This window comes from Cucurbita maxima, unplaced genomic scaffold (assembly GCF_002738345.1).
Source record: "Cucurbita maxima cultivar Rimu unplaced genomic scaffold, Cmax_1.0 Cma_Scf00055, whole genome shotgun sequence".
NCBI classification, from domain to species: Eukaryota; Viridiplantae; Streptophyta; class Magnoliopsida; order Cucurbitales; family Cucurbitaceae; genus Cucurbita; species Cucurbita maxima.
The window spans coordinates 16,563-29,930 of NW_019272071.1; the positions used below are offsets into that span (position 1 = coordinate 16,563).

The window sequence follows — 13,368 nt, forward strand, 5'->3', positions numbered from 1 at the left end:
TTATTGCATACTTTTCGAATTTCTTGGGTTTGTCACTATATCATTTAAATTTATAAATTTCCCGAGTAGCACTATCGAGCTTTTTTTTTTTATATTGAGAGTTGAAACTAAAAGTTGAGGGCTTCAGAAGAGCTGTAGGACCAAAATACGAGTACGTTTTTTATTGGCCCAAAGGTACATGCGCTAGTGGTCAAGTGGTAGAATAGTATCATACCACGATACAGTCCCAGTTCGATTCTCGACTAGTGCATCTTGAAGATTACCTATGATGATATTAGTGCAAAATGTGCAAACTTAGGTGTGTTACAATCTATCATTTACATTTATAGATTTCACGCGTAGCACTATGGAGCCTTCTTTTTGAAATCGAGAGGTGAAACTAAAACTTGAGGGCTTCAGAAGAACTACAGTTCCAAAATACGAGTATGTTTTTTATTGGCCCAAAGGTACATGCACTAGTGGTATAGTGGTAGAATAGTACCATTCCACGATACAGTCTCAGTTCGATTCTCGAGTGGTGCATCTTGAAGATTACCTATGATGATATTAGTGCAAAATGTTCAAACTTCGGTTTGTTACAATCTATCATTTACATTTATAGATTTCGCGAGTAGTCCTATGGAGCTTTCATTTTTAAATCGAGAGGTGAAACTAAAAGTTGAGGGCTTCAGAAGAACTACAGTTCCAAAATACGAGTATGTTTTTTATTGGCCCAAAGGTACATGCGCTAGTGGTCAAGTGGTAGAATAGTATCATACCACGATACAGTCCCAGTTCGATTCTCGACTAGTGCATCTTGAAGATTACCTATGATGATATTAGTGCAAAATGTTCAAACTTCGGTTTGTTACAATCTATCATTTACATTTATAGATTTCGCGAGTAGACCTATGGAGCTTTCATTTTTAAATCGAGAGGTGAAACTAAAAGTTGAGGGCTTCAGAAGAACTACAGTTCCAAAATACGAGTATGTTTTTTATTGGCCCAAAGGTACATGCGCTAGTGGTCAAGTGGTAGAATAGTATCATTCCACGATACAGTCCCAGTTCGATTCTCGACTAGTGCATCTTGAAGATTACCTATGATGATATTAGTGCAAAATGTTCAAACTTTGGTTTGTTACAATCTATCATTTACATTTATAGATTTCGCGAGTAGTCCTATGGAGCTTTCATTTTTAAATCGAGAGGTGAAACTAAAAGTTGAGGGCTTCAGAAGAACTGCAGTACGAAATTTCGAGTAAATTATGGACAGACCTAAAGTTGGTTGCACCAGTGGTCTAGTGGTAGAATAGTACCCTGCCACGGTACAGACCCGAGTTCGATTCTCGGCTGGTGCATCTTGAAGAGATGCTATGAGATGATATTTATTGCATACTTTTCGAATTTCTTGGGTTTGTCACTATATCATTTAAATTTATAAATTTCCCGAGTAGCACTATCGAGCTTTTTTTTTTTTATATCGAGAGTTGAAACTAAAAGTTGAGGGCTTCAGAAGAACTGCAGTACCAAATTACGAGTACGTTTTTTATTGGCCCAAAGGTACATGCGCTAGTGGTCAAGTGGTAGAATAGTATCATACCACGATACAGTCCCAGTTCGATTCTCGACTAGTGCATCTTGAAGATTACCTATGATGATATTAGTGCAAAATGTTCAAACTTCGGTTTGTTACAATCTATCATTTACATTTATAGATTTAACGCGTAGCACTATGGAGCCTTCTTTTTTAAATCGAGAGGTGAAACTAAAAGTTGAGGGCTTCAAAAGAACTACAGTTCCAAAATACGAGTATGTTTTTTATTGGCCCAAAGGTACATGCACTAGTGGTCTAGTGGTAGAATAGTACCATTCCACGATACAGTCTCAGTTCGATTCTCGACTAGTGCATCTTGAAGATTACCTATGATGATATTAGTGCAAAATGTTCAAACTTCGGTTTGTTACAATCTATCATTTACATTTATAGATTTCACGCGTAGCACTATGGAGCCTTCTTTTTGAAATCGAGAGGTGAAACTAAAACTTGAGGGCTTCAGAAGAACTACAGTTCCAAAATACGAGTATGTTTTTTATTGGGCCAAAGGTACATGCACTAGTGGTCTAGTGGTAGAATAGTACCGTTCCACGATACAGTCTCAGTTCGATTCTCGACTGGTGCATCTTGAAGATTACCTATGATGATATTAGTGCAAAATGTTCAAACTTCGGTTTGTTACAATCTATCATTTACATTTATAGATTTCACGCGTAGCACTATGGAGCCTTCGTTTTTAAATCGAGAGGTGAAACTAAAAGTTGAGTGCTTCAGAAGAACTGCAGTACCAAATTACGAGTAAATTATGGACAGGCCTAAAGTTGGTTGGACTAGTGGTCTAGTGGTAGAATAGTACCCTGCTACGATACAAACCCGAGTTCAATTTCAATTCTTGCTGGTGTATCTTGAAGAGAAGCTATGATGATATTATTGCATACTTTTCGAACTTGGGTTTGTCACTATATAATTTAAATTGATAAGTTTCCCGAGTATCTCTATCGAGCATTTTGTTTTTAAATCGAGAGTTGAAACTAAAAGTTGAGGGCTTCAGATGAACTACATGACCAAAATACGAGTACGTTTTTTATTGGCCCAAAGGTACATGCGCTAGTGGTCTAGTGGTAGAATAGTACCATACCACGATACAGTCCCAGTTCGATTCTCGACTAGTGCATCTTGAAGATTACCTATGATGATATTAGTGCAAAATGTTCAAACTTCGGTTTGTTACAATCTATCATTTATGAAGATTACCTATGATGATATTAGTGCAAAATGTTCAAACTTCGGTTTGTTACAATCTATCATTTAAATTTATAGATTTCACGCGTAGCACTATGGAGCCTTGTTTTTTTAATCGAGAGGTGAAACTAAAAGTTGAGGGCTTCAGAAGAACTGCAGTTCCAAAATACGAGTATGTTTTGTATTGGCCCAAAGGTACATGCACTAGTGGTCTAGTGGTAGAATAGTACCATACCACGATACAGTCCCAGTTCGATTCTCGACTGGTGCATCTTGAAGATTACCTATGATGATATTAGTGCAAAATGTTCAAACTTCGGTTTGTTACAATCTATCATTTACATTTATAGATTTCACGAGTAGCACTATGGAGCCTTCTTTTTTAAATCGAGAGGTGAAACAAAAAGTTGAGGGCTTCAGAAGAACTGCATTACCAAAATACGAGTACATTATATACAGGCCTAAAGTTGGATGCACCAGTGGTCTAGTGGTAGAATAGTACCATACCACGATACATACCCAGTTTAGTTCTCAATTGGTGAATCTCGAAGATTACCTATGATGATATTAATGCAAAATGTTAAAACTTTGGTTTGTTACATTCTATCATTTAAATTTATAGATCTCACGAGTAGCACTATGGAGCCTTCTGTTTTAAATCGAGAGGTGAAACTAAAAGTTGAGGGCTTCAGAAGAACTGTTGTACCAAATTACGAGTACATTATGGACAGTCCTAAAGTTTGATGTACCAGTAGTCTAGTGGTAGAATAGTACCCTGTCACGATACAGACCCGAGTTCGACTCTCGGCTGGTGCATCTTGAAGATAATCTATGGTGATATTGTTGCATACTTTTCGAACTTTCCTTTGTCACTATATCATTTAAATAGCACTACCGAGCTTTTTGTTTTTAAATCGAGAGGTGCTAAAAGTGAGGGCTTCAGAAGAATTGCAGTTCCAAAATATGAGTATGTTTTTTATTGGCCCAAAGGTAAATGTACTAATGGTCTAGTGGTAGAATAGTACCATACCACGATACAGTTCCAGTTCGATTCTCGACTGGTTCATCTTGAAGATTACCTATGATGATATTAGTGCAAAATGTTCAAACTTCGGTTTGTTACAATCTATCATTTACATTTATAGATTTCACGCGTAGCACTATGGAGCCTTCTTTTTGAAATCGAGAGGTGAAACTAAAACTTGAGGGCTTCAGAAGAACTACAGTTCCAAAATACGAGTATGTTTTTTATTGGCCCAAAGGTAAATGTACTAATGGTCTAGTGGTAGAATAGTACCATACCACGATACAGTTCCAGTTCGATTCTCGACTGGTTCATCTTGAAGATTACCTATGATGATATTAGTGCAAAATATTCAAACTTCGGTTTGTTACAATCTATCATTTACATTTATAGATTTCGCGAGTAGTCCTATGGAGCTTTCATTTTTAAATCGAGAGGTGAAACTAAAAGTTGAGGGCTTCAGAAGAACTGCAGTACGAAATTTCGAGTAAATTATGGACAGACCTAAAGTTGGTTGCACCAGTGGTCTAGTGGTAGAATAGTACCCTGCCACGGTACAGACCCGAGTTCGATTCTCGGCTGGTGCATCTTGAAGAGATGCTATGATGATATTATTGCATACTTTTCGAATTTCTTGGGTTTGTCACTATATCATTTAAATTTATAAATTTCCCGAGTAGCACTATCGAGCTTTTTTTTTTTTATATCGAGAGTTGAAACTAAAAGTTGAGGGCTTCAGAAGAGCTGTAGGACCAAAATACGAGTACGTTTTTTATTGGCCCAAAGGTACATGCGCTAGTGGTCAAGTGGTAGAATAGTATCATACCACGATACAGTCCCAGTTCGATTCTCGACTAGTGCATCTTGAAGATTACCTATGATGATATTAGTGCAAAATGTTCAAACTTCGGTTTGTTACAATCTATCATTTACATTTATAGATTTCACGCGTAGCACTATGGAGCCTTCTTTTTGAAATCGAGAGGTGAAACTAAAACTTGAGGGCTTCAGAAGAACTACAGTTCCAAAATACGAGTATGTTTTTTATTGGGCCAAAGGTACATGCACTAGTGGTCTAGTGGTAGAATAGTACCGTTCCACGATACAGTCTCAGTTCGATTCTCGACTGGTGCATCTTGAAGATTACCTATGATGATATTAGTGCAAAATGTTCAAACTTCGGTTTGTTACAATCTATCATTTACATTTATAGATTTCGCGAGTAGTCCTATGGAGCTTTCATTTTTAAATCGAGAGGTGAAACTAAAAGTTGAGGGCTTCAGAAGAACTGCAGTACGAAATTTCGAGTAAATTATGGATAGACCTAAAGTTGGTTGCACTAGTGGTCTAGTGGTAGAATAGTACCCTGCCACGGTACAGACCCGAGTTCGATTCTCGGCTGGTGCATCTTGAAGAGATGCTATGATGATATTATTGCATACTTTTCGAATTTCTTGGGTTTGTCACTATATCATTTAAATTTATAAATTTCCCGAGTAGCACTATCGAGCTTTTTTTTTTTTTATCGAGAGTTGAAACTAAAAGTTGAGGGCTTCAGAAGAGCTGTAGGACCAAAATACGAGTACGTTTTTTATTGGCCCAAAGGTACATGCGCTAGTGGTCAAGTGGTAGAATAGTATCATACCACGATACAGTCCCAGTTCGATTCTCGACTAGTGCATCTTGAAGATTACCTATGATGATATTAGTGCAAAATGTTCAAACTTCGGTTTGTTACAATCTATCATTTACATTTATAGATTTCACGAGTAGCACTATGGAGCCTTCTTTTTGAAATCGAGAGGTGAAACTAAAACTTGAGGGCTTCAGAAGAACTACAGTTCCAAAATACGAGTATGTTTTTTATTGGGCCAAAGGTACATGCACTAGTGGTCTAGTGGTAGAATAGTACCGTTCCACGATACAGTCTCAGTTCGATTCTCGACTGGTGCATCTTGAAGATTACCTATGATGATATTAGTGCAAAATGTTCAAACTTCGGTTTGTTACAATCTATCATTTACATTTATAGATTTCACGCGTAGCACTATGGAGCCTTCTTTTTGAAATCGAGAGGTGAAACTAAAACTTGAGGGCTTCAGAAGAACTACAGTTCCAAAATACGAGTATGTTTTTTATTGGGCCAAAGGTACATGCACTAGTGGTCTAGTGGTAGAATAGTACCGTTCCACGATACAGTCTCAGTTCGATTCTCGACTAGTGCATCTTGAAGATTACCTATGATGATATTAGTGCAAAATGTTCAAACTTCGGTTTGTTACAATCTATCATTTACATTTATAGATTTCACGCGTAGCACTATGGAGCCTTCTTTTTTAAATCGAGAGGTGAAACTAAAAGTTGAGGGCTTCAGAAGAACTGCATTACCAAAATATGAGTACATTATGGACAAGTCTAAAGTGGATGCACTATTGGTCTAGTTGTTGAATAGTACCTTGCCACAGTACAAACTTGAGTTCAATTCTTGGTTGGTGCATCGCATCTTGAAGACAAGCTCGTTTTTTTTTTTGCCCTAAGGTACATGCTTTAGTGGTAACAAAGTAGCATACCACGATACAGACCCAGTTCGATTCTCGACTGGTGCATCTTGAAGAATACCTATGATGATATTAGTGCAAAATGTTCAAACTTCAGTTTGTTACAATCTATCATTTAAATTTATAGATTTCACGAGTAGCACTATGGAGCCTTCTTTTTTAAATCGAGAGGTGAAACTAAAAGTTGAGGGCTTCAGAAGAACTGTATTACCAAAATACGAGTACGTTTCTTATTGGCCCAAAGGTAAATGCACTAGTGGTCTAGTGGTAGAATAGTACCATACCACGATACAGATCCAGTTCGATTCTCGACTAGTGCATCTTAAAGATTACCTATGATGATATTAGTGCAAAATGTTCAAACTTCGGTTTGTTACAATCTATCATTCTTAAAGATTACCTATGATGATATTAGTGCAAAATGTTCAAACTTCGGTTTGTTACAATCTATCATTCAAATTTATAGATTTCACGAGTAGCACTATGGAGCCTTCTATTTTAAATCGGGCCCAAAGTTACATGCACTAGTGGTCTAGTGGTAGAATAGTACCATACCACGATACAGACCCAGTTCGATTCTCGACTGGTGCATCTTGAAGATTACCTATGATGATAGTAGTGCAAAATGTTCAACTTTCGGTTTGTTACAATCTATCATTTAAATGTATAGATTTCACGAGTAGCACTATGGAGCCTTCTTTTTTAAATCGAGAGGTGAAACTAAAAGTTGAGGGCTTCAGAAGAAATGCATTACCAAAATACGAGTACATATGGACTGGCCTAAATTTGGACGTACCAGTGGTCTAGTGGTAAAATAGTACCCTGCCATGGTACAGACTCGAGTTCGATTCTCGACTGTATCATCCTAAAGACTGCATGACCAAAATACGAGTACGTTTTTTATTGGCCCAAAGGTACGTGCACTAGTGGTCTAGTGGTAGAATAGTACCATACCACGATACAGACCCAGTTCGATTCTCAACTGGTTCATCTTGAAGATTACCTATGATGATATTAGTGCAAAATGTTCAACTTTCGGTTTGTTACAATCTATCATTTAATTTTATAGATTTCACGAGTAGCACTATGGAGCCTTCATTTTTAAATCGAGAGATGAAACTAAAAGTTGAGGGCTTCAGAAGAAATGCATTACCAAAATACGAGTACATTAAATCGAGAGATGAAACTAAAAGTTGAGGGCTTCAGAAGAAATGCATTACCAAAATACGAGTACATTATGGACTGGCCTAAATTTTGATGTACTAGTGGTCTAGTGGTAGAATAGTACCATGTCATGGTACAGACACGAGTTTGATTCTCGACTGTATCATCCTAAAGACTGTAGGACCAAAATACGAGTACGTTTTTTATTGGCCCAAAGGTACATGCACTAGTGGTCTAGTGGTAGAATAGTACCATACCACGATGCAGACCCAGTTCGATTCTCAATGGTGCATCTTGAAGATTACCTATGATGATATTAGTGCAAAAGGTTCAACTTTCGGTTCGTTACAATCTATCATTTAAATTTATAGATTTTACGAGTAGCATTATGGAGCCATCATTTTTAAATCGAGAGGTGAAACTAAAAGTTGAGGGCTTCAGAAGAAGAGCAGGACCAAAATATGAGTTCGTATTTTATTGGCCAAAAGGTACATGCACTAGTTGTCTAGTGGCAGAATAGTACCATACCACGATACAGACCCAGTTCGATTCACGACTGGTGCATCTTGAAGATTGCCTATNAAATCGAGAGATGAAACTAAAAGTTGAGGGCTTCAGAAGAAATGCATTACCAAAATACGAGTACATTTTGGACTGGCCTAAATTTTGATGTACTAGTGGTCTAGTGGTAGAATAGTACCATACCACGATACAGATCCAGTTCGATTCTCGACTAGTGCATCTTAAAGATTACCTATGATGATATTAGTGCAAAAGGTTCAACTTTCGGTTCGTTACAATCTATCATTTACATTTATAGATTTCACGCGTAGCACTATGGAGACTTCTTTTTGAAATCGAGAGGTGAAACTAAAAGTTGAGGGCTTCAGAAGAAGAGCAGGACCAAAATATGAGTTCGTATTTTATTGGCCAAAAGGTACATGCACTAGTTGTCTAGTGGCAGAATAGTACCATACCACGATACAGACCCAGTTCGATTCACGACTGGTGCATCTTGAAGATTGCCTATGATGATATTAGTGCAAAATGTTCAACTTTCGGTTTGTTACAATCTATCATTTAATTTTATAGATTTCACGAGTAGCACTATGGAGCCTTCATTTTTAAATCGAGAGGTGAAACTAAAAGTTGAGGGCTTCAGAAGAAATGCATTACCAAAATACGAGTACATTTTGGACTGGCCTAAATTTTGATGTACTAGTGGTCTAGTGGTAGAATAGTACCATGCCATGGTACAGACACGACTGGCCTAAATTTTGATGTACTAGTGGTCTAGTGGTAGAATAGTACCATGCCATGGTACAGACACGAGTTTGATTCTCGACTGTATCATCCTAAAGACTGTAGGACCAAAATACGAGTACGTTTTTTATTGGCCCAAAGGTACATGCACTAGTGGTCTAGTGGTAGAATAGTACCATACCACGATACAGACCCAGTTCGATTCTCAATGGTGCATCTTGAAGATTACCTATGATGATATTAGTGCAAAAGGTTCAACTTTCGGTTCGTTACAATCTATCATTTAAATTTATAGATTTCACGAGTAGCATTATGGAGCCATCATTTTTAAATCGAGAGGTGAAACTAAAAGTTGAGGGCTTCAGAAGAAGAGCAGGACCAAAATATGAGTTCGTATTTTATTGGCCAAAAGGTACATGCACTAGTTTTCAGAAGAAGAGCAGGACCAAAATATGAGTTCGTATTTTATTGGCCAAAAGGTACATGCACTAGTTGTCTAGTGGCAGAATAGTACCATACCACGATACAGACCCAGTTCGATTCACGACTGGTGCATCTTGAAGATTGCCTATGATGATATTAGTGCAAAATGTTCAACCCAGTTCGATTCACGACTGGTGCATCTTGAAGATTGCCTATGATGATATTAGTGCAAAATGTTCAAACTTCGGTTTGTTACAATCTATCATTTAAATTTATAGATTTCACGAGTAGCACTATGGAGCCTTCATTTTTAAATCGAGAGGTGAAACTAAAAGTTGAGGGCTTCAGAAGAACTGCATTACTAAAATACGAGTGCATTATGGACCGGCTTAAAGGTGGATGCACTAGTGGTCTAGTGGTAGAATAGTACCTTGCTTGATATGCTATGATGATATTATTATTGCATATTTTTCAAACTTGGGTTTGTCACTATATCATTTAAATTTATAGATTTTCCGAGTAGCACTATCGAGTTTTTTGTTTCTAAATCGAGAGGTGAAACTAAAAGTTGAGGGCTTCAGAAGAACTGCAGGACCAAAATACGAGTACGATTTTTATTTGCCCAAAGGTACATGCACCAGTGGTCTAGTGGTAGAATAGTACCATGCCAAGATACAGACCCAAATCGATTCTCGACTGGTGCATCTTGAAGATTACCTATGATTATATTAGTGCAAAATGTTCAAACTTCGATTTGTTACAATCTATCATTTAAATTTATAGATTTCACGAGTAGCACTATGGAGCCTTATTTTTTAAATCGAGAGGTGAAACAAAAAGTTGAGGGCTTTAGAAGAACTACATTACTAAAATACGAGTGCATTATGGATCGGCCTAAAGGTGGATGCATTAGTGGTCTAGTGGTAGAATAGTACGCTACCATGATACATACCTGAGTTCGAGTCTTGGCTTGTTCATCTTGTTGAAGATATGCTATGATGATATTAGTACCCATATTTTTCAAACTTGGGTTTGTCACTATATCATTTAGATTTATAGATTTCACGAGTTGCACTATCGAGGTACATGCACCAGTGGTTTAGTGGTAGAATAGTACCATACCACGATACAGACCTAGTTTGATTCTCGACTGGTGCATCTTGAAGATTACCTATGATATTAGTGCAAAATGTTCAAACTTTCGATTTGTTACAAGTTGAGGGTTTCAGAAGAACTGCATTACTAAAATACGAGTGCATTATGGACCGACCTAAAGGTGGATGCATTAGTGGTCTAGTGGTAGAATAGTACCTTGCCTCAGGATACACTCGAGTTTGATTCTTGGCTGGTGCATATTTAAGATATGCTATGATGATATTATTATTGCATATTTTTCAAACTTGGGTTGTCACTATATCATTTAAATTTATAGATTTCACGAGTAGCACTATCGAGCTTTTTGTTTTTAAATCGAGAGGTGAAACTAAAACTGAAGGGCTTCGGAAGAACTACATGACCCAAATACGGAGTATATTATGGATGTGCCTAAAGGTAGAAGCACCAATAGTCTAGTGGTAGAATAGTACCCTGCCACCACAGTATAGAACTGACTGTTGCTTCTTGAAGATTAGCTAAGATGATAATAGTGTATAATGTTCAAACTTTTGTTTTTTTACAATATATCATTTAAATTTATAGATTTCACGAGTAGCACTATGGAACTATTTTTTTAAAATCGAGAGGTGAAACTGGGGCTTCAGAAGAACTACATGACCAAAATACGAGTACATTATGGATATGCCTAAAGGTGGAGGTACCAGTGGTGTAGTGGTAGAATAGTACTCTTCCATAATGCAAACCCGAATTCGATTCTCGGCTGTTACATCTTAAAGATTAGTTTTGATGATATTAGTGCATAATGTTCAAACTTGGGTTTGTTACCATATATCATTTAACTTTATAGATTTCTTGAGTAGCATTATCGAGCTTTTTGTTTTTAAATCGAGAGGTGAAACTAAAAGTTGAGGGTTTTAGAAGAACTGCATGACCAAAATACGTGTACCTTATGAAGTATCCTCCCACGATACGGACCTATGTTCGATTCTTGGTTAGTGCATCTTGAAGATTAGCTATGATGATATTAGTGCATAATTTTCAAACATGGGTTTGTCACAATATCATTTATATTTATAGATTTCACGAGTAGCACTATCGAGTTTTTTTTTTGTTTTTTTAAATCGAGAGGTGAAACTAAAAGTTCAGGGCTTTAGAAGAACTACATGACTAAAATATGAGTAAGTTATGGATATGCCTATAGGTACATGTACTCGTGGTCTAGAGGTAGAATAGTACCCTTTCGTGGTACAGACTCGAGTTTGATTCTCAGCTGGTGCATCTTGAAGATTGACAATGATGATATTAGTGCAGAATGTTCAAACTTGGGTTTGTCACATTATCGTTTAAATTTATAGATTTCTCGAGTAGCACTATCAAGCTTTTTGTTTTTAAATCGAGAGTGAAACTAAAAGTGAAGTGCTTCGGAAGAACTGCATGACCAAAATACGGGTACATTATGGATTTGCCTAAAGATAGATGCACCAGTGGTCTAATGGTAGAATAGTACCCTGCCACGGTATAGAGTTCATTTATAAATTGTATACACAAATTCCATATTAATTTCTATAATTCCATTAATTTTTTAGTTAAAAAAAAGAAAGATCAAAGATTTGAGTTTTTTTCAACATTAAAGAAGGTATTAGTGATATACATTTGGAGTTAATTTCTCATTTCTTTTCCCTTTGGGTTGGTTGATGTATTTATTTTATGTAATAGTACAAAAATAAATAAAGTAATAAACAAATAAAAATAATTATAAAAATAGTTAAAATAATAATATTAATTAATTAATTAATTAAAAAAAATCATTTCCCCACCTCTCTCCACTAACCTCTCATCCTTCCCATAATTGTTTCTTCTCCACCCATCCTTGCGCCATAAAATAACTAAAAAGAAAAAGAAAAACAATAATGGTCAGATTTAGAGGGAAAAAAAAGGGAAATGACCATTACCCAGTTGAGATTCACTTGAGATTTACTTGAAATAGCTTTATCTACATTCTTATACAATAGTAACCATGAAAAATAAGATTGTTGATAAAATTATAATTATAGATATATAACATTTCAAGAATTTTAACAATAGACCAATGTAAATTAGAGAAATAATGTTGTAGAGTTCAAACCTGAAACTAATGTCATGGGCTCATATAAGTTGACCCGGATTTCAAAGAACGGAATCGAACTTTCATTAAAGATATATTTGTGACAACGACTTAAGCTAGCCAGGTAAGTGGCTCACCCATCGTAGGTTACACATTATTTGTTGTATGTTTGCACATGCCCGTGGATTTGCACGTGTCATTAAATTATATGCTAGTTTAATGTGCTTAAGTACAAACTCATGTGAACGTGAATGTATGCTATGTATGCTGCTTAGTTTGATGTGATATGTTATGCATGTGATGATATGTGGTTCCTGAATGATTATGACATGATTGTATGGATTATTTGAATGCAAACAGCATGAATTGTCTGACATGAAACACAGTAAACTGTCTGGAATCATAACTCCGATAGGAATATGTATGAAATGTAAATTGAAAATGAGAATGACATGAAGCATGGAACGTGACAGGGGGGTTATGATCATTAATGATAAATGTAGAAGTAGGGGGGACCTCATGCATTATGTGTGTTCATGCATCTGGGGGGATACCCCTATCCCATCACGAGAGTACGGACGCGTACATCTAATGACAAGACAACAATCATTATGCTTTGCATAGCATTGCAGTGACGGTTACTAGTTTTAACGGGTCCCGGCATAAGGGACTCCCAGAGTATGCCCACCGGATTAGGAAAGTGGCCCAGCGGGGTGTGAACTAGCTAGTGAGCCCATACTCGTATGTATGGGCTGTGTGTGGGGTATATGGTACACGTCCACGATTACTCGTTAGGACAACACCGTAGGAAAAACGAAACGAAACGAAAGATAGGTCCCATCATTTCATTGCATGTGATTGTTGCATAATCTCGATAGGGGGTCACTTATTGAGTATTCTAAAAATACTCAAGCCTCGTGCTACTACATTTTTTAGGT

At 36.8% G+C, this 13,368-nt stretch overlaps 3 non-coding genes across 3 annotated transcripts; all 3 read left to right on the plus strand.

Moving 5' to 3' along the window:
* Positions 1-1,268: 1,268 nt before the first annotated feature.
* Positions 1,269-1,339, plus strand: TRNAG-GCC. The gene has a single exon. It is a non-coding gene; the product is annotated as a tRNA-Gly (tRNA).
* Positions 1,340-4,318: 2,979 nt separating this feature from the next.
* Positions 4,319-4,389, plus strand: TRNAG-GCC. The gene has a single exon. It is a non-coding gene; the product is annotated as a tRNA-Gly (tRNA).
* Positions 4,390-5,138: 749 nt separating this feature from the next.
* TRNAG-GCC lies at positions 5,139-5,209 on the plus strand. Its single transcript has one exon. It is a non-coding gene; the product is annotated as a tRNA-Gly (tRNA).
* Positions 5,210-13,368: the final 8,159 nt, after the last annotated feature.